Genomic DNA, 26900 nt, shown 5'->3' on the forward strand with positions numbered 1-26900 from the left:
TCATATATGTCTATATGAATTGAAAATGGGGGACCCTGATGGAAACAAGACAAACGTCTTTCTCAGGTCTGCATCCCCTTAACAATTGTATGTATTGAGCCGTACTGTATTGTACCCATTCTGCAATCTGTTAAATAAAGTTTTCATTCATTCATTCATTCATGGCGGCTGCTGAGTCTCTGAGGAATTTGGAGGGGATGTTGTCATGGCCAGTGGCCTTGTTAGGTTGGAGGGCGCTCAGTTTATTGAGTACCTCATCTGTTGTTACCATTTCCAGCTTGAAGTCGTCCTTGCGGACCCCTAGGTTTTTGTAGTAAGCTACTATGTGTTCTACCCCATAAAGCCCTGAGTGGGAGGGTAGTTTGTTTACCAGTGTTGTGGCTATGTTTGTGAAGAAAATGTTTAAGTAATTGGCTACATCCAGCTTGTCTGTGATGAGCGTGTTGTCCGTTTTTATGTTTATGTTTGAGAATCTGGTTTTAAGTTTTTTACTGCATCCTAGTTGATTATTGAGTAATTTCCAAAGTTCACGTGGTTTGTTTTCGTTTTCCTCAGTTTTGTCATTGATGAAATTCTTTTTTGCAGTTTTGATCATGGAGTTTACGTCGTTTCTTAGTCTGTTTCTTTCTAGTTTGCGTTCAGTCACGTGGGCTTGGAGTTCACTGCTCGTGCTTTTAGTAAGCTTTGACTGACTTTTACGAAACTCAGAGCATTTTTTGTCTCTGGTTTTCATAGCGGCCAGTATTTCGGAGTGCATCCACGGCTCAGCGCGATTTTTTACCCTGGTGGTTCTTAGGGGGGCCATGTCGTTTAGTATTGTTGAGAATTTGGTTTTGAAACCAAGCCATGTTTCTTCAACCAGTGTACCATTGAGTTCATCTGACCAGTCCAGACTCTCCAGTTCAAGGTTGAAGGCCTCGCTAGAGTAGGTTTTGAGGTCTCTAGATGTGACTGTTTTGTGGCAGCCAGCCTTTTGTTTTAGTTTTTTTCGGGTACAGAATATCATATAATGATCACTTAACCCGCATGCTATAACCCCTTTATTGGAGATCTTGGACTTGTCGGAGGTCAGAATGAGGTCAATGGTAGTCTGAGTTGATTCACATACACGTGTGGGTTGGGTGATTAGCTGGCTGAGGCCGTGCAGATCACAAAACCTACTGAATGACTTGAAGACGGGTGCATCTTTTCGTTGCATATCCGTGTTCCAGTCTCCAATAAGAATTTTGTCTACATCCTCAACTCCAGCCAAACACCCATCCAGTGTATCATAAAAGCCACTATGATCTGGCGGCCTGTAGACTGTGCCAACCAGTAGGGATTACGCCCTTTCGAATAGGATTTCCACCCATACAGTTTCAATTGATTTATGATTCAGGTCATTTCTGTTGATGAATTTGGTGTCCTTGTGTATGTACATACAAACACCACCTCCATGTTTGTTCCTATCATTCCTGATTATTGAGTAGTTCTCAATCTCTATCTCTGGATCTTTTACGGAATCGTCAAGCTTAGTTTCTGAGAAGCACAGTATGTTTGCCTTACCATTTATGAATAATTGTTTGATTTCATCCAATTTGTTTTTTAAGCTGTTAATGTTAATGTGAAAAATGTTCAGTCCATTGGCGTTGGTTATTTCATTGATGTTGGCAGGTTCGAAGTATTGTTCGTTTGTGATCTGTTCCTCTGTGTGGGGCTGGGGGGCTTTGTTGTTGTGGGTGGGAAGGGGGGAGGGGGGGGTCTGGTCCCGCGCCGTGCTGGAACAACAAAGAAGGGGGGAGGGGGGGGGAGGGTCCCGCGCCGTGCTGGAACAACAAAGGACTCGTTCCTGGTTGTTTTCGTTGTTAGCTCTGCTAGCTAGCCGGCTATCGGGCGTCGAGATGTTTAAATCCCGCGTCGAGTTGGTCGTCATGGTTTCGACCCTCGGTTCACCTCCTCTCGTCACTGCCTCACGTGTGCTCGTCTGCTGCGGCGTCATTGGGGGAGCTTCGCCGCCCGCGCTGTGGATGTAGCCACAGGTTGCGTTGTTGATGCTGTTGGTCGCGATGGGAACCTCCATCGCTTCTTGCGTTGCCAGACCAAGTCTTCTAGCCTGAGTTCTGGTCAAAACCGGGCCTGGGTTTAAATGAATGTCTCCCGAAAGTAGCAGAACCAGGATGATCATGGTCCTACGGTCCAATCTGCCAGTCGGGGGTAAGTTTTTCCATTCACTGTAAACCCCGGATGTTTCATCCTGAAGCAACTCCATTTGTAAGCATATTGCTCAAATCATACTTTAGTTCCCCCCCACAGGCTATACATATAAAACATTCGTCCAACATTATCCAAACATATTTTCCTTCTCTGCTATGTTGATACAGCACGTCAACGATACTAATCATTTTTGTCAATGAAACCTATTCTCCCGTGGGAACTGGCGGTGCTGACGTAACACTCATTAATTTAAGCCAATGGGCGTTCACATTGTTCACAGTTATACAACACACAGACCAATGAGAGACGTCGATATTCGATGCAAACTCTCCATTCATTCAAATACCGGAAGTAAACACGTTCGTTTTGTGATTTCTTTAAACGCTTTTTTATCACATGAAATCATAAGATAATATCCTTATTCTAACGTGAATAGATATAAACTATATTATACGTGTTTATGCTGTTCTTAAAATGCTCGTTTTGTACATCTAAGTATAGTTTTGAACGTTTTTATTATTTTGAAAACACGTATTTTTTCAGTACGAAGGACAGCGCCTTTATTAGAGTGCTCACGCTGCCTTATTAACTTATTAAGTGCAATTTTCATAGTCAAAAGTTTTGGAAAGACGTCTCTTTCTTTAGTACATTTATGTAGACTTCCATGGATTCGTTCTCTATTCCTCAGAGCTTGGAAATGCGTCTTATCAGACCTTCAACGTCATTGTTTCTGGGACTCTGAATACATATTATCTTTTCTTATAATAGTCTTCGTCCACTTCTTAACAGCACGGGATCTGCCAATTTCATCCTATAGTAATAATTTGTACTTCGTTACCTGTTAATCAGTGCGGGATCTTCCAATTAACCTAGAATTCAAATTTTTTATTAAATAATTCTATATGATTCAGAGTATTCAATAACCATAACTTTGAGAACCCCTAAAACAGGCTTATTTCCGTTCCCCACCTAGGCACGACCATAGATTTCAAACGATTTGGCAAGTTTAGCAGGTTTTTTAAACATCTATTCCTAATGAATTATGCCAATAGCTGTGAGGATTGGTTCATTCCCCGCCACAGGCTTCTTAAGGTACTGTGATGATTGGTTCATTCCCCGCCACACGCTCCGCTCCTTTAAGGTACTGTGTTGATTGATGCATTCCCCGCCACACGCTCCGCTCCTTTAAGGTGCTGTGTTGATTGGTGCATTCCCCGCCACACGCTTTTGGAGCAAGTATCAATTCCAGCGCGCACCTGTCATAGTTTTTGATTAGCGCCCCAGAGGCTTTTTATACTGGGACTTCCCTTCCCTTGGAGGTCTTCGTGCTGGATCATCGCCGCCTGGCTGACATCACTCAACGCACCTGTCCTGTCCTCCTCACCGTGGCTGGTAACCACATTGAGAGACTCCAGTTTTTCATTACCAGATCCCCTCTTGTCCCGGTGGTCCTGGGTCGGCCCTGGCTCGCGCTGCATGAGCCCCACATCGCCTGGTCCTCCGGCACCATCAGGAGGTGGAGCCCCTCCTGTCATGCCCAGTGTCTTCAGGTGCCGTCCAGCCCCCTCGCCGGTCCTCTGTCCCCGTCTCCGGGCCTCTGTCTTTGTCCCCCTCTCCAGTGCCCCTGATCGCCGGCTTCCTTCGGTCCCGTCCGGGCAGGCCGGGGCCGAGTGGGTCGCCGGGTGGCTCCCGTGGAGGGGGGGGTACTGTGAGGATTGGTTCATTCCCCGCCACAAGCTTCTTAAGGTACTGTGATGATTGGTTCATTCCCCGCCACACGCTCCGCTCCTTTAAGGTACTGTGAGGCTTTTTATACTGGGACTTCCCTTCAATCGATGTCGGGTCGTTTTGAATACTTCTGTTTCTGCCTGTTGTTCCCCGTTGCTGTGCCTCGTCTACTCTCCCTCCAGGACATCTGTGGATTGCCGCTGGTGAAGACCTTGTCCCCTGTTTTGAGCTGCGCCTCGTTTACCCGCTTACTCTTGCGCTTTGGTGAGTTTGAACCAAACCCTTTTTTTGGACGATTCTGTTTTGTGTGTTTTGAAGAACACTGAAGAGTTCTATTTTTGCTTACACTTGACTCAGCTAAGTTGTGTGTTAAAGGAGACACTGAAGATTATCATTTGCTTGCACTGGATTCAGCTGGGGTGTGTGTTTAGAAGAGACACAGAAGTTTATCATTTTTGTTTTGCACTGACCCTCAGCTAAATTGTGTGTTGTGGTGAACACTGAAGATATCGTTTGTTTGTTCTGGACTCAGCTAAGGGAGGAGGAGACCGCACTGCCTCTGTGTGATGTGGACTGTTATTTACCTCTCTCTCTCGCTCTCTTTTCCACCTCGAGTTGAAGCTGGGAGTATCTGCAGAGCCGCTTCAGCGTCAATACCGTTTCCCCACCTCGAACACCAAGAGGATCTGCAGAGCCGCAGATAACTCTGCTGAAGGCAGTCACCCTTTGTTTCAAGATTGTTACTTGCTCCTTTTTGACTCTGAAAATAAATACGCCCTAGTATTTGGCTAACTCTGAACTACCTGTCTGTGCCGTGCGTTTGAGGTCGGTTTCAAACCCTAACAATAGCTTAATTAAACAACTCATCGTCCCCAACGTGGAGTTGGCGCATTTCCACCTCTGGCACTATTACCACAATGTTCTCTCTTTATCAATAGTAAGATTATAATCATCATTCTATAATTTTCATCACATCTCTAATAGTGTGGGATCTTCCAATTAGTTTATTCAATAATTGTCTTCGTCCACTTCTTAACAGCACAGGATCTGCCAATTTGATCCTATATTAATAATTTGTACTTCGTTACCTGTTAATCAGTGCGGGATCTGCCAATTAACCTATATCTAAATTCCTACTATTTGGCAATTCGCCTGACAATGAGAAAACTTAAAAGATTGATTATTTTTATTCTGTGATTCTCCGTAAACTCTGTTGTGTCTTGCCAACATGTTACTTTCCTCTCTGAGTCAGTCATTCTCTCCTTCTGGCAGTGGTCCACAATTTCACATTTTGTTAACATGTTGCAGTTCTACTCACCTTCAGCTTTTGAAGACAGGAAACTCAGTGTTTGAAGAAAACAGCGACATCCTCTTTAGTTGTTTGAAAAGTTCTGCTGGCGAGGTCCAAAAGTGGATTGTTTCTTTTTGTTGGTTCGGTCCTAATTCTGGTTTATCGTCCCCGGGTTTCTGGCACCATTAATGATGTTACAAATCAGCTGTGACTTTGTAAACAACAATTATGGAATGACCAATTTCAGAGCAAGAAAGTAGACGCTGGATACAAGTTGAAAGTCAATGGCTTCAGGTTCTCAGTCGATTTATTCAGCAGGGCACCAGTGAGGGTGAGGGGGTGTGTCATTCATCAGTGGTGGTAACTTTTCAGTCTGTCTTGTTAGTTTACTTTAGACAATGGTCACTGGAATGTCACATGAGAGAGTGTGTGTATTTCAGTCAGTCTAGTAACAAAAGGTCATTCAGTCACACCCTAATCAACTGGTTTTGGCTGGTGGGGGCTCTCTCTCTCTGGGGAACCGGTTTGATAAGTAAGCTTTGGTTCCAGCCGTGGGGGCAGATGGCTAAATCCACATTATTGTCTGGTTTCAGACTAGCCAGTATGATTATGCTATAATGTCTAATAACCAATCAAAAATATACTACAGCTTCTGCTGGGATCCCGTCTGGTCCCTCTGCTTTCCCTCCTCTTAAGGCCTTAATGGCTTTTCTGATTTCTGTCTTGGTGGGGGGGTTGCAGGTTATCTCCAACAGATTTGGGGCTGGTGGGATATCTGCTTCCAGTTGAGGAGGCTGCCTGTTGAGCAGATCTCTGAAGTGTTCAGTCCATCTGTTCAACTGTTCTTCCTTGGTTGTGAGGAGTATGCCCTGTGGGTTTTTGATGTGTGCTTGTGTGTGTCTGAATTTGCCTGTGAGCTTTTTGGTAGTTAGATATAGGTCCTTCAGGTTGTTCTTTCCCGCTGCTTCCTCTGCCTGTTGTGCTAAATCTTCAATGTATTTCTTCTTGTCTCTCCTTACACTTCTTTTCACTTCCTTGTTTGCTGCTGCATATTCTTTCTGTGCTACCGCCTTGGTGGCTCTGGTTTTACTTCTATTTACGGCCTCTTTTTTCTTCCTCCTCTCGATCACTTTTCTGTCTGAATCCCCGGATAGCCAGGGTTTGTTGGCTGTCTTCCTTCTCCCTACCACTTTCTCACATGTGTCTTTCCACATGGTTTTCAGACCCTTCCATATCTCCTCCACTTCATTTAAAGTTTCTATTTCTAACGCTTGATACCGGTTGTGTAGTGCCACTTTGTAGAGTTCTGATGTACCTATAACCTGAAAAAGCTGTGTGTTGAATTTGACCATTCCTTCCCTGTGCTTCATGCATTTTAACTTCAGCTGGATCTTTGCTGTAAGGAGGTGGTGGTCAGATCCTGCGTCTGCTCCTCTTCTGACTCTGACATCCAGCGAAGAGTGCCTAAACTTTTGGCTTATGCAGATGTGGTCAATCTGGTTTTCAGTGGTGTGGTCAGGAGACACCCAGGTGGCTTTATGGATGTTCTTGTGTTGGAATACTGACCCACCGATGACCAAGTTGTTGTCTGCACAGGCTGCTGCGAACCTCTCTCCATTTGCATTCATGGTGCCTAGTCCTTCTCTACCCATTACTGGTTCAAAGCCGTTGTTATTTCCCCCTTAGCGTTCATGTCTCCCATCAAGATCATGATGTCCTTTCCTTTCCTGGCCTGGAGAATGGTGTATAGTTGGTTGTAGAATTGATCCTTGGCTTCATCATCAGTGTCATTGGTGGGGGCATAGCATTGTACCACTTGGAGGTTTATTTTCTTGTGTGTGGTTTGGAATTTGGCTGTGATGATCCGTGAGTTGATGGGTTCCCAGCTGATAAGGGCCCTCTGTGCTTCTTTGGACAGCATGAACGCTACTCCCTCAGTGTGTGGTGCAGAGTCCTCTGTATATCCTGAGTAGAGTATGGTCTCTTCACTCGCCAGCTTGACCTGCCCTGACTGGAGCCACCTGGTTTCCCCCAGACCAAGGCGAGATATCCCGTACCTCTTCATCTCCTCCGCAATCACTGCTGCCTTTCCTCCAGCATACATGGTCCTCACGTTCCATGTCGCTATGGTGGTGGGATGCCTTGAGGTCAGAAGCTTCGAGCGTACAGTCTCCTTGTGGTTTTCCATGCACGCCGTCATAGTCTCTTTAGCTTGGGGCGCTGAAGAGGCTCCCTTCACAAGACGTAAGGATTTTTTAAGTTTAGTTGACGTTTCTGTAGCTATAGGTTTTTTTTTACGGGATGGGGTCGCTGGCCCCAAGCCCAACCCCCATCTCTGGGGGAGGGTTTTGGAGTTGGCTTGTTAGTCCTCTTCCCACGCCTTTTGTCTTCCAGGTGATGGATTGCAGCCTCATACCACGTGAGGCCAGACAGGCTGAGGGTTCTGTACAAGCTGTCTCGGCATGTCAAGCCCAACCAACTCGTGCTACTGTGTATTGAAAGCTGCACTAGGCGAGCTAACCCTACCAGCAACACAAGACAGTTGCTCAGGAGGAATCTGCAGGTTCTGGTTGTTGCTGTGAAGTTCAGCTGGTCATCAAGGACAAAACCAAGGTTGTTGGCGGTCGGGGACAGCTACATTCTCCACTGTGATGGAAAGGTCGGTCAGGGGGGAGGATTTGGCCGGCAGGTGAAGCAATTCTGTTTTGCTTTGGTTCAGTTTGAGGTGGTTGGACATCATCCAGGCGGAGATGTTGGACAGACAGGCCAAGATCCGCTCAGAGACGTGGATATCCGAGGGAGGAAAGGAGAGGAAGAGTTGAGTATCATCGGCATAGCAATGATACGAGAAGGCATGAGACGTGATAATGTTACCCAGAGATTTGGTGTAGAGGGAGAAGCGGAGGGGTCCAAGGACGGAGCCCTGGGGGACACCCGTCTGCAGGGGGCAAGGGGCCGACAGGGACCCTCTCCATGACACTTGGTAGGAGCGTTGCTGAGTTATGATGTCAGCCATGTCAGCGCAGAGCCACTGCCACTCCCATTCCTGCGAGGGATGCAAGGAGGATCTGATGGTTGACTGTTGAATGCTGCAAACAGGTCCAGGAGAATCAGGACAGAGGAGAGGCCTTTCGCTTTTGCTAAGTGAAGAGCCTCTGTGACCGCTATGAGGGCCGTCTCTGTGGAGTGACCAGTCCTGAAGCCTGCCTGACTGATTGGGATCTAGGAGGTCATTCTGTAAGAGATAATTAGTAAGTTGGTTGGACACAGCATGTTCAAGTGATTTAGAGAGGAAGGAGAGAAGAGAGACAGGACGATAGCATTTATTTTTGTATTGCTGTTGAATTGTTGAACTGATGCTCTAAAACTGATAATAAAAAAATATATACCAATAAACATATTGTTTAAAAGAAAAGTGTCTAAATGGAAGTACAGGAAGTACAGGCTACAGGCGTTCCGGTTTCGACAAAACAATTATAGAAACGTGTGAAGTGCACAATATTTCCTCGTTTAAGCCACTGCAACGGCTTTGCCTGAAGAATTTACTACATGACGTGACATTCTATCTTGTTTGCTGACAGGATTCGGGAAAAGTTTGGTCCGTTCGGAGGCAACTTCCAGGGGAAGTACATCGGAAATTGTACCCCATAGACACTTTCGGCAGTAGTTCTTTACCAGGCTTTATCTCACGGAGATAAAACTGGGAACGAGGTTAGGTAGATGTAAAGGTGCATGTGAAGAGTTTTCAAAAGTGCGCGCATGCGCAGACGACATCCCATAGGCGAAGCGAGATATTCACGTTGAGATGTATGCCCCTCCCGCCATATATCCAATAAATTAAGATCTATAAGTTCTTTTTTAAGGGCCTTGGCTGCTGAGGTTAAAGGTTTAGGGGTAGGGGAGGATCTGTCCATAGCAGGGTCTAATACCAGGTTAAAATCACCACCAATTATAAGTTCTGAAGGGGTGCATGTCACTTTAAGAAAAAGGTTCACATAGAAGTTAGGGTCATCGTGGTTAGGACCATATACATTTAGCATAGTGACCAGTTGGTCTCCCATATATCCCCTGACTAAAATATATCTTCCCCCTTTATCCTTTTGAACTAGATTTGGTTGGAAGGGAATCCCTTTTCTTACCAGAATAGCCACCCCCTTGCTAAAGATGTGAATGAGAAGTAAAATATTTGACCTTGCCATTGTTTCCCCAGTTTGCTGTGCTCTGTGTCATTCAAGTGGGACTCTTGCAGGAAGGCCACTTCTATTTGATGTCTTCTAATGAAGCTAAGAACTTTTACGGCGTTTAACTTGCCGGTTAAGACCATTAATGTTCCAACTCAGAAACGAGTATGTCATTCACCCATGTGGTTGGTATAGCTGGTTAGTAGGACACTGGGATACCTGAAAACATAGTATAATACAATACCTAGACGTGTAAACATTATAAACCAATTCACAAAAACAGTCCTTCTGTTTCCGTCATTCTTCCACCTAAGAAACATAGCGAAAGTAAGACCTTTCGTAAATAAAAAGGATGCAGAGACACTGATTCATGCTTTTGTATCAAGTCGGCTTGACTATTGTAATGCACTGTTCACTGGTCTTCCCAAAGCAACCATTGGGAAGCTTCAGCTTATCCAAAACTCTGCAGCTCGATTACTAACTCATACAAGGAGAAGAGAACATATCACTCCAGTCCTAGCCACTCTGCACTGGCTTCCAATAACTCATAGAATTGATTTTAAGGTCCTTTTCCTAACATATAAAGCTCTTAATGAGCAAGGCCCAAAATACATAGCAAATTCCCTAGTTAGTTATCTGCCCTCAAGAACGCTACGGTCATCCACTACAGGTTTACTAGACAAGTTCAAGTTCAAGTTCTTTAATAGTTGTCATACAGAAGTACAGAATACTTTCATACAAAATGCTTCTTACTGTTACGCTCCAGAAACCAAAAGAGGATAGGAAGTATGGCATTTGCCAACTATGCCCCAAAACTATGGAACACACTACCAATAGGGCTGACCTTCGAAGCTTTTTTTGGCAATCGAAGCTTCGGGGCCGAGCTTCGATTTTAATTCGAAGCTTCGAGAAAAAAAAATAAAAATAAAAAAAATAATGTTTTTTTTTTTATTTATTTTTTTTATTTTTTTTTATCTTATGTTGTGGGACTTGTACAGCACTTTCGTAAACTTTGTTGTTTTTAAATGTGTTCTATAAATAAAGTGGGTTGGATTAATTAATTAAGTAGCCCCTTTCGTGACTGTGACGCATCCAACAAGGTTTCACTCGGCTGTGTGATTTAATTCAAGGTGGATCGCTGTTGTCGTTTGAACAACTTCAGATTTCATGGGAACTACCAATCCCCCAAATCAAGAATGTTTAAGATGAATGAAGTAAGATTTTGATTATTTGAAATATGGCCTGTGTAGACTAAACTATGCACAGAATTATGTCAGTCTACAAGGTCCGGATTCTACATGGTCCGGCAATGTAGACCTTGTAGACTCCACTACAGACCAATTATCAGTGAATGTTCATGCATTTTTAAGAAGGGCAACTTCCACAAAAAAACAAAGAACTCACCAAAACATCTCAGTAGCACCTTATCTAAATGTTATATTTCATATATGGAGATTCATATTTATTTATGTATTGCATGCATTTCTACATTTTATTTCCTATTTTGTTTATTCATCCCAGTATCTTTCTTTCTTATGTGTGGAATTCTACAAGGCGCGCCCACACACACACACACACACACACACACACACACACGCACACTTACATTTAGTAATTTAGCTGACGCTTTTATCCAAAGCGACTTACAAGTTCTGTACGACAAGACAGCAAGAAGGGTACAACTCTATCAGCTGAGTAACAATGTTCATCAAGTGTTGCGTGTTACAGTGTAGGTTAGTTTATTAGGACAAGTGCATGACAGTAAGGTTAGTCACGGTTAGATTTTTTATTTATTTTTTTATCATTTCAGATAATGGTTGAAGAAGTGAGTCTTTAGTCGACGGCGAAAGATTGGACGGGATTCGGCTGTCCTAACTGGGATGGGTAGTTCACACACACACACACACACACACACACACTTTTTAAACTTCGATTTTTTTTTTAATGTTCGAAGCTTGTGCCATCGAACGAAGCTTCGAAGCTTCGAAGTATTTAAGACAGCCCTAACCAACACACATCAGAAACGCCAGCTCCATACACATTTTTAAAGGAAAATTAAAAACGTACTGTAGGATAATAATAGTATTCAAATAGGAATAGAGTCAAATTACTTGCTCACTCAGAGGGTCCAGATAATAAGGTTTATTAACCAGATCAAATCAAATCATTACAACAATAGAGAATATGGCTGGAGATCTTACCTAAACAGACCAGCTCCGTCAGTCAGGTAAAAAGATCCTCCTCCCCAGTTGGGGAAGCAGTTAAGTACCAGGTGAACAATGGGGGGGGGGGGGGGGGGGGAGGGGAGGGGAGGAAGGGGGCGTAGTTCATACATAGGTTAAGAGGTATTGGCAATATATTCCACAGTACCTATACAGTCTAGCTTACAAATAGTTATGGCTTGGAAAAACCTGATGGATCCATGAGGCTAGGATAAGCCTTGTGGACCCAACTTTTTAGATGAAGGAACGGGTACATACGCACACAATACACGACCACTGATGGATCCGTAGGGCTTGGATAAGTCTTATGGACCCAACTCTTTAGATGAGGGAACGGGTACATACGCACACAATACGTGGCCACTGATGGATCCATGGGGCTTGGATAAGTCCTGTGGACCCAACTCTGACCACTGACCACATGAGGGAACAGGTACATACGCACACAATACGCGGCCACTGATGGATCCATGGGGGTTGGATAAGTCCTGTGGACCCAACTCTGACCACTAATAAAAACGTAACTACACTAGCGTTATAAGAGCTAACATTGCTACCTACCATACAAGTGCATTGGTTTAGTGCATTTCCTACTTCCGGTTGCTACTGAGCGGACATGTTTGTGCGGACCTGTTCTCCCAAACTGGTAAGCAAATGACTGTTTTCATGTTTTCATTTTTACGTTATTTTCATTTTTACGTTATTATTATTATTATTATTATTATTATTATTATTATTATTATTATTATTATTATTATTATTATTATTATTATTATTATTATTATTATTATTATTATTATTATTATTTTTAATTTTTTTTTAAACATTGATCTTAACTGATCACTGTGACTTTATTGCTTTTATCGTTATATATGCCTATGTTTGTGTACAGCACTTTGAGCTACATGACATGTATGAAAGGTGCTTTATAAATACTTACTTACTTACTTACTTACTTACTTACTTACTTACTTACTTACTGTCTGAACCCCTCCCATTTCCCCTTAAACCCCCCCTTCCCATAAAAAAATACCCTGGTCTATATATCCTCCCATAATCTTGCGTAGTAATATACCCTATCCTACCAAGTGGAGCCGGGCTGCCTACTTGGTTTAGGTTAAGTAATTAAAGGTGTGGGTACGAACAACTCCTTTAAACATTTCAAAACATGTATACCGTAATTCCTCTAATAGTAACCGGGTCTCAAATACAAGCCGGGTCTCTATTAATGGCCGGGTGCGCTCTTGAGCTAAGCAATTATAAGCCGGCCTCCTAATACAAGCCGGGTTACTAATATACTGAGCTGCATACTGAGCTGCTAAGGTAAAGTTACTTGATTTCACTTTGAAAACGTTGAAATGACCAGTGACCACCTGTAATAGACCTGTCTCAAACCCTGCCCCTTTTCTTGATCCTCCAATCACAGCTGTCGCTTACCTCGGACTTCCTCGTACAAACTTTGTTTGTACGAGGAAGTCAGAGGTAAGCGACAGCTGTGATTGGAGGATCAAGAAAAGAGGGCAGGGTTTTGAGACAGGTCCATTGCACTGTTTACTATTTCATACAGTACTTGGTTTCAATAAATGAACCCAGTACATTTTACTGGGTTCAAACTGACACAAAATGTTGATTTATTCATTATGATCCGTTTGAAAATTTGAAATATAGGCCTCCCTCTTATACAGGCCTCCTCCTAATACAAGCCTGGTACCCGCTACAGTTGAAACAAATACAAGCCGGGGTTACTATTAGAGGAATTACGGTATATATACCGTATACAAGTTTTTTCTTTATTTTTTTAAGGGTAAAATCAACGCTTAAAATGCATAAACGTAATGTGCACACATATATATACATGTACACCTACATATACCCATAAGCACATAACCATCTTGAAATTAGCTGTAGTAATATGAACTCACATCAAAAGGTCCCGTGAGGGTTAAACATCTCAAGTCCAGTGTCGCCAATAATGACACATATTACCTGGCGGTTATCATTTCAAAAAGTAATTCGAGTATGAGGCTTATTGCCTGGTATGTGTCTTTATTTACCACTCCTTTCTGGTCGAGGGAAGACCGCGGGATCACTTTAGCATAGTCAGGTGGTGTTTACTCAGATACATCTCCGCCGACCCCGGTGAGATTTATTAAAGGTGCGTCTACCCTCCGGGAGCTCCAGGCTCAGGTTGGTGGGGTGGAGCAGCCTGAAGGAGACGTTGTTCTCGTGTAGTTTCTTCTTCAGCGGCATGAAGGCCTTTCTCTTTTTGTAGAGGGCCGTGGACATATTCTTGAAGATCTTGATAGTAGAATTACCGTATGCCAGTGATTTCTTTTTCCACGCCGCGTCAAGGATTCTGGTCACATTGGTGAAACGGAGTAGGTGAATCACTATGGCTCGGGGGAGGCTGCCCTCTTCGGGACGGCGTTGGAGTGTACGGTGAGCCCGCTCTATCTCAATGGGTCGCCCGGTGTCTAGATCCAGTATTTTGGGGAGCCATTCTTGTAGGAAATCGATAGGGTTTTTCCCCTCCACACCTTCTGGGAATCCTACCAGTCTCAGATTCCGTCTTCTCCCTCTGTTTTCCAAGTCGTCAAGCTTTTCTTTCAGACTGCAGATTTCTTCCTCTGTGTTTTTTGTATGATCGCTGAGGTCTTGGTATAGGGAATTGAGGCTATCACCGTAGCTAGCTTGCACTCCCTCCATTTCCTTAAGACGTTGCCCCAGTGCCTGGTTGTCATTGATAAGTCTTTCCACCGCAATGTTTAGAGAGTTCATCTTAAGTTCCATCATGGCTTGAATTCTATCGAATACTTTCTCCAGTTCCTCAAGAAACCATGTCGGTGGTGTTTCATCGTTAGCTTCGTTGTTAGCTAGCGCGTTAGCCCCTTGTGGTCTCATGCTAGCACTAGTGCTAACGCCGGGCGATGCCATCGGCTTCCTGCTCACTTCGGACTTTTTGGGTGGCATTTCTTCGTTGGATATGTGATTAATAAGCGTGAGTTGACATAAACTTAAGTTAGGCGGAGTATGTTCGATACATCAGGTTTTTGTGTAGGAGCCCGTTCCACTACGTCCTTCCTCTACGCCGCCATCTTGGAACCCCCGTTTAGACACTTTAGGAGGCATATCTTGTCCAGCCTAACATCTACCTAACCACGCACACCTCCGGCCAGCATGTAGCCCGGGTGGCGTGATCAGATCACCCTTCCTCATTTCCAAATGAAAAGTATCGCTCACAGGCATACCGCAGTTTCTGAAACGTTAGCTTAAGTTAGTAATCATGGCAAGAAAGCCACCGACAGAAAGGTCCTATTCAGGACTCCCAGGACGCTTTATGTGTCAGGTCGCCACATCCCGCCCTGGGGTCCCCCTTGACCAGCGGTTTGGATTTCGGCCCCCTGTAGGATGAAGAAGAGGGCCCCTCACACGTGGTGGTGGAGATCCCCGGCCCCAGCGGCGTCGTGGAGGCGGGCCTGGGCAGGCCTCTGGCTCTTCTTCCAGCGGCGTCGTGGAGGCGGGCCTGGGCAGGCCTCTGGCTCTTCTTCCAGCGGCGTGGTGGAGTCGGGCCTGGGCAGGCCTCTGGCTCTTCTTAATTGATGGCGGATGACTTACGGCAGACTCGGCACTTCCAAGAAGAGGGACCAAGATCAGTGAGCGGGCAAAGCGGACCATCGGTGGAGCTCGAGTACACGGGACTGGAGGCCTTCGAACCTCCCGTGAATCCACTCCAAGACCCGGGGGGCGACCCATTGTGTGTCTTTGGCAGGTCCCCCTTTGAAGGAATGGGAGACCCCCTCTCCATTTCCTCGCTGGAAGCGTCGAGGCTGGTACCGAGCCCGACCCCATGAGACGTAGCCTTAGAAGAAGAGAGACAGCAGAGGAACATGCGTTTCATCTTTCCTAAGGTAATGGCGGCAGTGGCAGCCGCAGTGAACGGCATCACGCTGCCAGTGCCCCCACCAGGGCCTGCCCCCGACAGCATGGTGGGGCACTTTTTTAAGGGGGACCCATGTGGCAAGCCTGACATGCTGTGCCCGGGCTTCCCATCCATCAACCCTTATGTCGCCGCGGGCCAGGTGGTGCTTGACAAGGTCGTACCTGCCCTTTACTCAGGTAGAGGGCTGGGTCCAGGACATGACGACAGGCGTGCCACGGCTGGATAAGCCTTTGGCATCCGTCCTCTTCCCTGAAATGATGTGGCACCCTAGTCTGAAGCCTATGCCGAAAGGCAAGGTAGCTCGGCAAATGGCGGAATGGGCTGGTAAAAGCTTATATGGCCGCCGTTCAGAACCTGGCCACCGCAACTAATGTCGCACAGCTAACTGCATTCATGTCAACGCTGGTGACGAGGGGGGAGCTATTGAGCCAGGGGCTATCCTGCATTTAACACAATTGCAGGGTGTAGCCTCTGGTGAATTGATGGCTCTGATGACGCTCATTCATAGGAACCTGCTAAAAACTTGAAAAAGTTTGTCCCTTAGGGACCTCCATTTAGCCCTGGTTAGGCCATGTGGGTGTCTTTTTAACCTCTCGAGCGTAAGCTATTGGAGCAGCTGTCTTAAAGACGGCATGTCTCATGGCTGCTACCACCGTTAGACGAGCAGATGGGTATGCGCTCGTTCAGGTCGACCAGGGTATACCTGTTTTACAGGGGATGTTACTCGGTGACCTGACTCAGCCTTGGTGCCAAAAACTGCCCGGAGCTCTTATAAACAAGTCTCTGGGGGTGTGGTGCTAGGGCTGTTCCACCCCCCCCCCTTTTCCCTGTTCCGTGCACTGGCATTATGGCTTACAGATGCACTTGGGTCCTTGGGCTGCTGGTCAACTGTTCATTAGAATATCACAGTGGCCCTAATGGAGGTAGGGCGCTGTCATAAACCTGTGCGAGGACACGTAGGCTGCGGCTTCGTGGTCCTCATCAGGACCTTTGGTGGGGTTCTATCTCGTGGACCTGGCCGAGGGCTCTGCTTCTCGTGCGGTCCTTAGAGCTGGAACCTCTTCTGCATCCCGTTGCTAGGCAACTGGCATGATGCATGGTGAGGTAGACGGCGGGTTCCGCACAATCTACTCATCCTGTGCATTTTGGTTAACTGCGTCCTATTACGCATGGCCGGAGTCCTACCCTCCACTCCTCATTAGGACTAGTGTGGGGGCTTGGACCCCCCGTGTTTTGATGGTCGTAAAGGGGACCTCAGGGGGTACATTTATCAGGGCTACGCGCCCTGCTCCGCCCATGAGCCCCATAGGCTAAGCAAGATGCGAGCCAGTATGATATATAACAATGGTTATCCTATAACCCTAGTTATATGATTACTGGCGAAGCGTCTCGAAATGAAATGTAGTGGAGTAAAAGTATAAAGTTCCCTAAAATGAAAATACGTATGTAATGTACAAGTAGCTCAAAATTGTACTTAAGTACAGTATTTGAGGGGCGCCCCAGTGGCGAACCACATAGCGCGCTCAGCCGCGACACGGCCGACCCGGGTTCGACTCCCGAACCCGTCGTTATTTGCCGAATGTATTCCCCCCACTCTGTCTCCCATTCCTCCTCTGTCTCTCTCTACTGGACTGCCCAGTAGCAATAAAGCGCTAAAACGCCAAAAAAAAAATCTTAAAAAAAAAAAAAGTACAGTATTTGAGTAAAAGTACTTAGGGCTAGATCCACAAAGAATGGATTGCACAGTGCTAATTGCACCCTTACTTACAATTCATTATGAATTGAAAATGGGGGACCCTGATGTAAACACCTGCACGGTGATTGATTGAATGAAAATTGTATTAACAGATTGCAGAATGGGTACAATACAGTACGGCTCAATACACAACATTTTTAAGGGGATGCAGACCAGAGAAAGACTTTCGTCTTGTTTACATCAGGGTCCCCCATTTTCAATTCATAATGAATTGTAAGTAAGGGTGCAATTAGCACCGTGCAATCCATTCTTTGTGGATCCAGCCCTTAGTTACTTTCCAGTTTCCACCACTGCACTAAAGCACTTCATCTCTATTGACAAGGACACATGGAACCCCCCCATTAAATGTATATATAGTTATAATAGGAGGGCAACTAAGACTGCTGATGAGTATAATAAGTGGTGCAGTGGTCATTGGACGGGGTTGCACACCATTCCATCTGCTTTTTTGAGCAGGAGCACGCGCACGCACATGCACGGATGTGCGCGCTCATGCACACAAGAATGTCCACTCGACTCTGCGCCAAGTACCCACCTGGTTACTTTGCATAACAATAGCTCAGGTCATCAAGGTGTGTTCAAATACTACAGTTGGACCATTCACACAAATCCTGTGAATGAAATGGGTTGCATTCCATTCCTAGAGGCAATTAGGAACATTTATGCGCATGCGCAGGAGCAGGGCGCACGTGCACGTGACTTCATTAAAACACAGTGCAACCCCTTATGAAATCACCACTGCACCACTGAGTATAATAAATGTATGGTCAACTTGTGTGTGTGTATCAGTGTTGTAGTCGAGTCACTAAATCTCGAGTCCGAGTCGAGTCTCGAGTCCCCAGTGTTCGAGTCTGAGTCCAAGTCCGAGTCACCAAAGAAGAGCCAGAGTCGAGTCCCCATTACCCTAGTCCGAGTCCAAGTCCAAGTCATCAAGGTTGAGTCCACTCCACTCTGGCAGTCAAAGAGCTGACGTACACATACAAAAGGTCTACATTAAACATAAATGACACAGCGGTCACCGTTTCAAAGGGAGTTTATTTACTTTGTGACACAATAGCCAAACAAATGCACTAGCCATCAATATCTTATGCCAAATGATTAGGGCCTATTACAAAAAACATATTTAAAAATAAATAACTAAATATCAATTAACACGTCCGGGTCCTCGTCTGCACCTTCAGAGTCCGAATGCAGTCAATGCTCGAGTCCAAGTCGAGTCACGAGTCCTGAAAATCAGCCCAGGACTCGAGTACTACAACACTGGTGTATGGACACTTCAATATTTAGTTATTTCTCCTTTTAGAGTGTGTAATGCAAAAAACAACAACATAAAGCTCTAAAAAGTCACCTCCATCCAAAAAAATTAAATCGACTGTACATTAAGGTTGGGTACCGTTCACATTTGAACCAATACCAGTACCCGACGGTACCTTTCTTCGGTACTTATCTACAAATGTAATCTACCTACTTCAGTTGTAAAAAATGAGTCCAAACTTCAAATAATTTATTATCATTATTATTTATTTAGAACAATTTGTTAATATATATATATAATATTGCAGCGAGCATTGTCTGCATCTAGCTTTGTAAAGTGTAACCACACTTGCGACCGTCTTCGGCTTGCCATTGCTTTGTTGTTGAATCAAGTAAAATCCTAGATAAGCGTGTATTGTGCGTGTGAACGTTGACGTGAACGTGTGGCACACTTCATAGTTTTCGTTTAGCTGTAAACGAAACGTTGACGTCATCGAACACATTTTTAATTTTTTTTTAAATGTTCATTACCGAAATGTGGCACCAGTGGATCTCACGTGAATCGGCACTCTGTAGTACCGACGTGATTCGGTCAATACCATTAAAAGTACCGGTTTTTATTATCAATTACTAACGTCCTCGTATGAAACCCTCCAACTAGACTCTGTCTGGAGGAGGGATATACCAGACCTGGAAAGTGACTTTGATTGGCAAGGAGCATGGGCAAATGTCCAACTTACATCAAGGAACCCGGACCATCAACAAATCAATCTTAACTATATTCACAGGACATACTTGACTCCTATAAGACTGAACAGAATGGGTCTTAAACAAGACTCCAAATGCTCCCAATGTACAAATGGAGACGAAGGGACATTTATGCACATGTATTTGGACTGCCCACCAGTTAAGGCATTCTGGAAAGATGTGACCCAACAATTATCAAAACTCGTATCTTGGAATATACCAGTACACCCCTCTGTATTACTATTGAATGATGTTTTTGAGTTTGCAGTAAATCCACAGCTAAAGAGATTGGTTTTATCGGGTATCACAGTAGCTAAAAAGCTGATCGCATCACGCTGGTTTCAACCGGAAAAAATGTGCCGGAAAGTTTGGTTTCTTACATATCTCGATGGGATTTATCAAGAAATATCTACAGCAAGAATTCTGGGTCTCAATGAATCCAAAATGTCAATGTGGTTAGAAGTGGTGGAGAGAATAAAAGCTAGCTTATAATGGTAGTGTCTGGTTAGGAGCGAGGGATAATGGAGGTACTATCCAAGGAGGGGTCCGGGAGGGGGGGGGGTTCGAGCTGGAGCATATGTGTGTAGGGTTTTAGATAACAGGTATTAGGGGTATATCCTGTATAAGACATTGGTATAATTGGTAATTTCGTTGGATATACACTGTATACGGTAAAATATTATTATATATATTTTTTTTGCTTTCTGTTTCTGTGCTTGCATGTCATTTTAGCCATCTTAATTGTTAGTTTCATTATGCATTGTGTGTTGAGTACTGACTTTTAATACCGGATTTGGTACCCATCCCTACTGTACATCAAACCAAAAGATACACTAGACACACCTAGGTGCAGTCCATATCACAACACAATCAATGTAACTTTACATTTACAAACCAATACCTAAGTGGTCTTGAGGCTTCTTCCCTCTCATGTTCTTTCTTTAGCTCACCTGATCTCCTCGACCATTTATTTGGCCTTTCAGTCAAGAATAAGCAAATTTATTTTCAGAATGCTAGTACTATAACGACATGTTTGCTTAAAGGGGGAATATTTCCTGTAAATTCAGTTTCGAGCGTCAACAGTCCACCCACATTGCTGGCTCACTATATATTCAACACAATGCCAGCCAGACCCATTGAGTAAATAGAAACAAGTGCTCAAACAAACACACGCCTTCCCGTCATTCTAATTATGAAGCCCCCTTGGCCACACAGCACGCAATTAGAAATCTTTATCCCAGGCGATAGGCAAACAAACAGAACCCAGAAAACATCTATTTATTGTCAACGTTTTTTTTTATGTACTAGCACCTTTTGCTTATAATTCTTCAAGAAATAACTGAATTGAGAAATTGGGGGGGGGGGGGGAGGGGGGGGGAAGCATAAACAAACTCTTGGTCGATTAAAATCAAGTCAACCAATCAATGACCTAGAAGAATCACTGAGTAGAGTGCAGACCTCTGCCTGTAATGTTTGGGCTTTTGCTCTCACCTGGGACCAAAAGCCCTGGCGTTGCCCAGTGGTAATTACCTGTCTTTCTGCCCTGATTGCCCTGATTGGTACCTGGTGTGTATAGTTTACTCTGCTTCGTAAAAAAAAAAAAAAAAAGGGAAATCAGGCAGAGACATTTACAAATTTGGTGAAGATGTGGGTTTTGAGTTGGGATTTGAAAGAGTGCGTGGATGTAGCACTACGGATGTTTGGAGGGAGTGAGTTCCAGAGGGTGGGTGCGGCAACAGAGAAGGCTCTGGGACCTACAGTCCACAGGTTGGTGGTGGGGATGGAGAGGAGACCGGAGTCAGAGGACCGCAGCCTCCGGGGCGGGATGGAGGGATGGAGGAGGTCAGCTAGGTACCGGGGGGCAAGGGAGTGAAGGGATTTGTAGATGATGAGGAGGATCTTGACATTGATGCTGGACTTGACTGGAAGCCAGTGGAGGTGGATGAGGGTGGGGGTGATGTGGTGCCAGGACTTGGTGCGGGTGAGAACCCTGGCAGCCGAATTTTGCAGATATTGTAACCTGTTCAGGGCATTGCTGGGTAGCCCTACGAGAACAGAATTTGCGTAGTCGAGACGGGAGGTGACGAAGGCGTGAATAAGAGTCTCTGCTACAGAGTCAGGGGGAGATGGCCGGAGTCTGGAAATGTTCCCGAGATGGAAAAAAAGCTGATTTAGTTATTGATTTTATATGGGAATGAAAGGAGAGGGTGGAGTCCAGTATGACACCCAGGTTGCCATCCACTTCTAGGAGGAGGTCTCCAACCTTCCGGAGCAGTCACTACCACACTACAGACTGTTAACCCTTTCACTACCACACTACAGAGGGTTAACCTACTTCTACTTGTGTTTACTTCCTCAAAACTCCCAGTTTTTGGATTACTGTAAAAGGCAATATTTGTGAAGAAATGTGGCTTTCAGACGGCGCTGAGCTTTCTTCAATAGCGCGAATACTCAAAGAGTTGGGGTACAGAGAAGAAGCAGTGGGGCCCCAGGGGGGTACAGAGAAGAAGCAGTGGGGCCCCAGGGGGGGTACAGAGAAGAAGCAGTGGTATTTGGGCCCCAGGGGGGTACAGAGAAGAAGCAGTGGTATTTGGGCCCCAGGGGGGGTACAGAGAAGAAGCAGTGGTATTTGGGCCCCAGGGGGGGTACAGAGAAGAAGCAGTGGTATTTGGGCCCCAGGGGGGTACAGAGAAGAAGCAGTGGTATTTGGGCCCCAGGGGGGGTACAGAGAAGAAGCAGTGGTATTTGGGCCCCAGGGGGGGTACAGAGAAGAAGCAGTGGTATTTGGGCCCCAGGGGGGGTACAGAGAAGAAGCAGTGGTATTTGGGCCCCAGGGGGGGTACAGAGAAGAAGCAGTGGTATTTGGGCCCCAGGGGGGGTACAGAGAAGAAGCAGTGGTATTTGGGCCCCAGGGGGGGTACAGAGAAGAAGCAGTGGTATTTGGGCCCCAGGGGGGGTACAGAGAAGAAGCAGTGGTATTTGGGCCCCAGGGGGGGTACAGAGAAGAAGCAGTGGTATTTGGGCCCCAGGGGGGGTACAGAGAAGAAGCAGTGGTATTTGGGCCCCATGGGGGGCCTGTAGGTTTAAAAGGGTTTTAAGAGATTTGCTGGGGAAAATCTTTTGGCCAGGTGTTGCTTATTATAATTAGTCTTTGTATTTAAGTCTGGGTCTGTCCTCACTTCCTTGTGGCGTCATTACCTCCGTTACCCCTGTTCATTTCAACGTCGTCCTTGCCCTGTTGTTGTGTTCTGCTAAAACCAGCGAGGAAGGGAGATGGTGAGGGCAGTGTGAGCCTCCCACACGTTACACCTCACCAATGAGAGTCCGCGCTGGCAGGTGAAAAGAAGTGGCTGGCTAGTCGACTACCGGCAAATTCTGGCTAATCAAAGTCGACTATACAAATCCTTAGTTGGGGACAGCCTTAAGGGCTCTACATGGTCGGGGGCGACTGACGCAACTGCAACACAACATGGTTGCAGATGTCGCAGAATGACAATGGGTTCACTATGGCATTCTGTAAACAGGTGCCAGAGAGCGGTGTAGTATCGCCCTCTTGCGTTCAAAACCTTATACCAAATATAATATTTCAATGGACAAGGATGTAAATTTATTCAAATAAAATACTTGTCGTTGACCGATTTGAAGAATATTCAAGTATTCAGGTCCTAGGTCTGCTGCCAGCCTATAGAGGTTTCATCTACATCGCCCCCTGTAGTTTGTGAGATCAGTTGCACACAGAATCACACACACAGACACGCCCCCTGGCGGAGATAACCAAAAAACAAGCATGACTTTGCAAATACTCCCATTGCCACGCCCCCGTTTAGCCAATTGGCATGAACACACATATCTTCCCACCCACACACTTGAAACCCATGCCCAATTTCAGTCTCCTAGGACAGAACCTGTGGTCGCTAAAGGGTACGGGACATTTTTGTGGACCAACCAACTGACCAACCGACCGACCAACCAACTGACCGACCGACCGGCCAACCAACCAATAGAGTAACCCATAGAGCTGCTGGTCGCCGTTAAAAAGTTAACTGGATATCAATACATATACACACACAGCAGTCTGGCTGTATTCAAGCTATGAAAAGATTTCTTCATTTGAACTTTTCTCCCAGTCCGTGTGAGGAGGGGCGGGTCCGGTGTGTGTGTGTGTGTGTGTGTGTGTGTGCGTGCATGCACACCCCTAGGGGGTTTGGAAAGACTGCGAGGACCTCATGTTTAACCACATCCATAAATATTGAAACAAGTTCCCTTTTTTCAGGTGTCAGGATGCAGAGAAAATATTGACATGGCGGGCAAGAAGAGGACAGAGGCATCCCATAATACCTGTACTCTCACACACACACACATACACAAAAAAATATATACACACACACATGCACACACAGATAAATACTCTCGCACACGCAGAAAGAAATATGCACACATGCACAAGCACACACACACACACTCAGTCTCCAGCTGTGTTCTGAGCACTCTCTGTTCACACTAGGGAAGTCCTGGAAAAATTAATCGCCAACCAAAGCCTACATGAAACCTTCCTGAATGACACACACACACATGTACATTAACATGAACAAACCCAGAGGTGCACACAGACACCCACACATCCGAGCTCGGACACACGGACCCAGAAACACAGCCACAGTACACATAGTCAAGACGCAGAGATATACAGACCTATAGCTCACAGTAAAACCCAAGAGTGTTAGAAAACTAAAAGTTCCCACTAAAACTGCAGATGAGTGTTTTGACTGCACTGAAGGGTGAATGGTGCCCTTAGAATGAGGGGGCAGTGTCCCTGCTGGCCTGGGATCAGGGTCCAACCTTCTCTCACCTGCTGGCCTGGGATCAGGGTCCAACCTTCTCTCCCCTGCTGGCCTGGGATCAGATCCAACCTTCTCTCCCCTGCTGGCCTGGGATCAGGGTCCAACCTTCTCTCAAGTCTCTCCCCTAATCTCAAGATTCATGATTCAAGAGGATTATTTGTCACATACATACCAGGGCATACAGTGAAATGCGGGTGGCCATGATTGTGCAATAACACTAAATAATAAAATAAATAGACATAATAAACAGGTAATAAAATAGACATAAAATAGGCAAATAATCTGGCTGCTTCCCAATTCTCCACACTACTATTTGTATGCACGCAAATTTCTGTACGCCAAAAAAAAAGATTTGTTGCAGATTTCCATTTCCAGGTGTTAGTTTCCCAAACACAAAAAAACACACGTCCCACTGAAGCATCATTTGTGCGTTTATTATGAACAGCCACAAACAACAAAGTATATACTGTAGTACATGGTATTTTGCACATACTGCACTCCCTGTACACAGTCAGACGCAGAGATATACAGACCAGCATGCCCCCACATATCTGACTCACTATCAACATTCAAATCTCAACTGAAAACCCATCTGTTCAAACTAGCTTATTCACTGTAACCTCTGCCACTGTCCTATACCCCCCTGCGGTTTGTTTTATTTGAACTTAACTGTTTTTATACTTCCTGTTGCTTGTTTTATTGTTAACCTTGACTTTTAACTGCTGTGTTTTTTATTTGTAACTTTTTTCTATGATCCGTGAGGTGACCTTGGGTGTCCTGAAAGGCGCCACCAAATAAAATGTATTATTATTATTATTACTGAACGGTGAGCTCCAGCAGCATGTAGTATGATGTAGATACTTATATACAACATACAACGGTTCTGTCCCTCTCAGCCTTCCACCTGTCTCAATAAAAAAAAATACTACCTACTGAAATAAACAGAAAACAAAGAAGGCACAGTACCATCAGTACTGTATGTCATAAATGTCATGATATATATATATGTGTATATTGTGTATGTCAAAAATCTCATTATGAATTGAAAACGGGGGACCATGATGTAAACAAGACGAACGTCTTTCTCTGGTCTGCATCCCCTTAACAATTGTGTGTATTGAGCCGTACTGCATTGTACCCATTCTGCAATCTGTTAATAAAGTTTTCAATCAATCAATGTCTGCTTGTGTGTATTTCTGAGTGTGTTTTCCTGTGCATGCAAATTTGCACAAGAGAAACCTTTTAGGCATTCCTGAACGGTAAATATGTAAGTGTAAGCGTGTGTGGATAAGTATGTGTATGATTGCGAGTGTGTATATGGCCGTGTGCAACTTTGAGACGGTAAGGTGTAAAATATGTGTACGGTATGTGCATTGCTTTAAGTGTGACCCTCCTGCCAACAGTAACTGGTCTGAGGTCAGTGAGGAGAGGGAGGTTCCTATAAACACCCAAACACAGCAGTTATATAACCGATGTCTCCGTTCTCCGTTCACCCCCCCCCCCCCCCCCCCGTCAACATTGAAACATAGCTACCTCAACTTTCCGACTATGGACCAGGAATATTAAACTACAGGTCAAAAGGTGCAACTTATTTTTTCTTTCTTTACGGCTACTGTGTGCAGATAAATAAATCCTGCAGTCTGAGGGAAGAACCATAGATATACAACACTAGATGGCTTACCCGCGCTGCTGGCCAATGGAGACCGACGTTGCCACATGGTGGCCATCTTGCGAGGGTGGAGCACACCGACTCATAACATGCATGTCTATGGTGCATGTACTATTGAAATAACCATAGCTTTCTCAATTTTCAACCGTTTGGTTTGTTAAAAACGTCAGAGATGTAGTTATCATACATAAGGGACTTTGCTATGAAAAAATTATAAATTATAAAAAAGATTCTTCCAAGCAAAAATCATAGCCACGTTAATAACATTTGTAATAAACCAAGCCGTTTGTAAATCAGTCAACATTTCAGTCAGTTAAGAGTATTTTTGTTTGTGCAGATCATCACCTTAAAGCAGTAGTCCACCCTCGCAAGATGGCCACCGGTGAAGTACGCGGGAGACTCCGCCTTAAACCATCTAGTGATATATCCATGGGAAGAACGCCGTCTTCAAACCCTCCAGCGCTTCACTAACAAACTAAGAATAGATGCAGAGGAAGGGAGTATGACCAGAGCACAGACACGCCAGATGGCAGCTGAAGATGAAGGGCTGGGACGCATCACTGCCCAACCCTCCACTGGGGTACCCCTATGATGGTACTACTCTGTCCAGTCCTTATCCTCCTTCATTAGGACTACGGCCTTGTCGTGTGTCCCCCTGAAAGGTGGGAGTCTCTGAGGACACACACACACACCAGAGCTGGATGAAATAAAACTGCCAAAATGAGTGCCAGCTGTTTGTTTGAACTAAGTACCTCGAGTACCATCAGATGGGTGGGGCTTTGTCACATACAATGTCACGACACGAGTATACCAGAAGGTTGTGAAAGTATACACGAAAGTGAGATTAGGATGCTTTGCATGGATTGAGCTCTACCAGACACCATTCAGTCGTTCACAGAATGTTTGAAATGCATACGAGGATTGTTATGTACTGATCTTGTAAACGAGTCACAGTGAAACGGTAATATCATGTTTTTCCAACATTTTACCTGCTCTCTACCACTGTACAATAATGTTTTACCTGCCCTACCACTGTACAATAATGTTTTACCTGCTCTACCACTGTACAATAATGAAA

At 45.0% G+C, this 26900-nt stretch overlaps 1 protein-coding gene across 3 annotated transcripts in view; it reads right to left on the minus strand.

The window, feature by feature from the left end:
- Positions 1–26900, minus strand: part of matn1 (matrilin 1) — an 86052-nt gene that overhangs the window by 58499 nt on the left and 653 nt on the right. For 2 of the 3 annotated variants that reach the window (XM_084312607.1, XM_084312605.1), the window contains exon 1: positions 5240–5451. The exons of the other annotated variant lie outside the window; for it this stretch is intronic. The gene's annotated coding sequence lies outside the window, so the exon portion shown is untranslated. Of the gene's footprint in view, positions 1–5239; positions 5452–26900 lie in introns of those variants that run through there. 3 annotated transcript variants of the gene reach the window in all.

This window comes from Notolepis coatsorum (assembly GCF_963971535.1).
Source record: "Notolepis coatsorum genome assembly, chromosome: 4".
In the NCBI taxonomy this organism is placed as follows: domain Eukaryota; kingdom Metazoa; phylum Chordata; class Actinopteri; order Aulopiformes; family Paralepididae; genus Notolepis; species Notolepis coatsorum.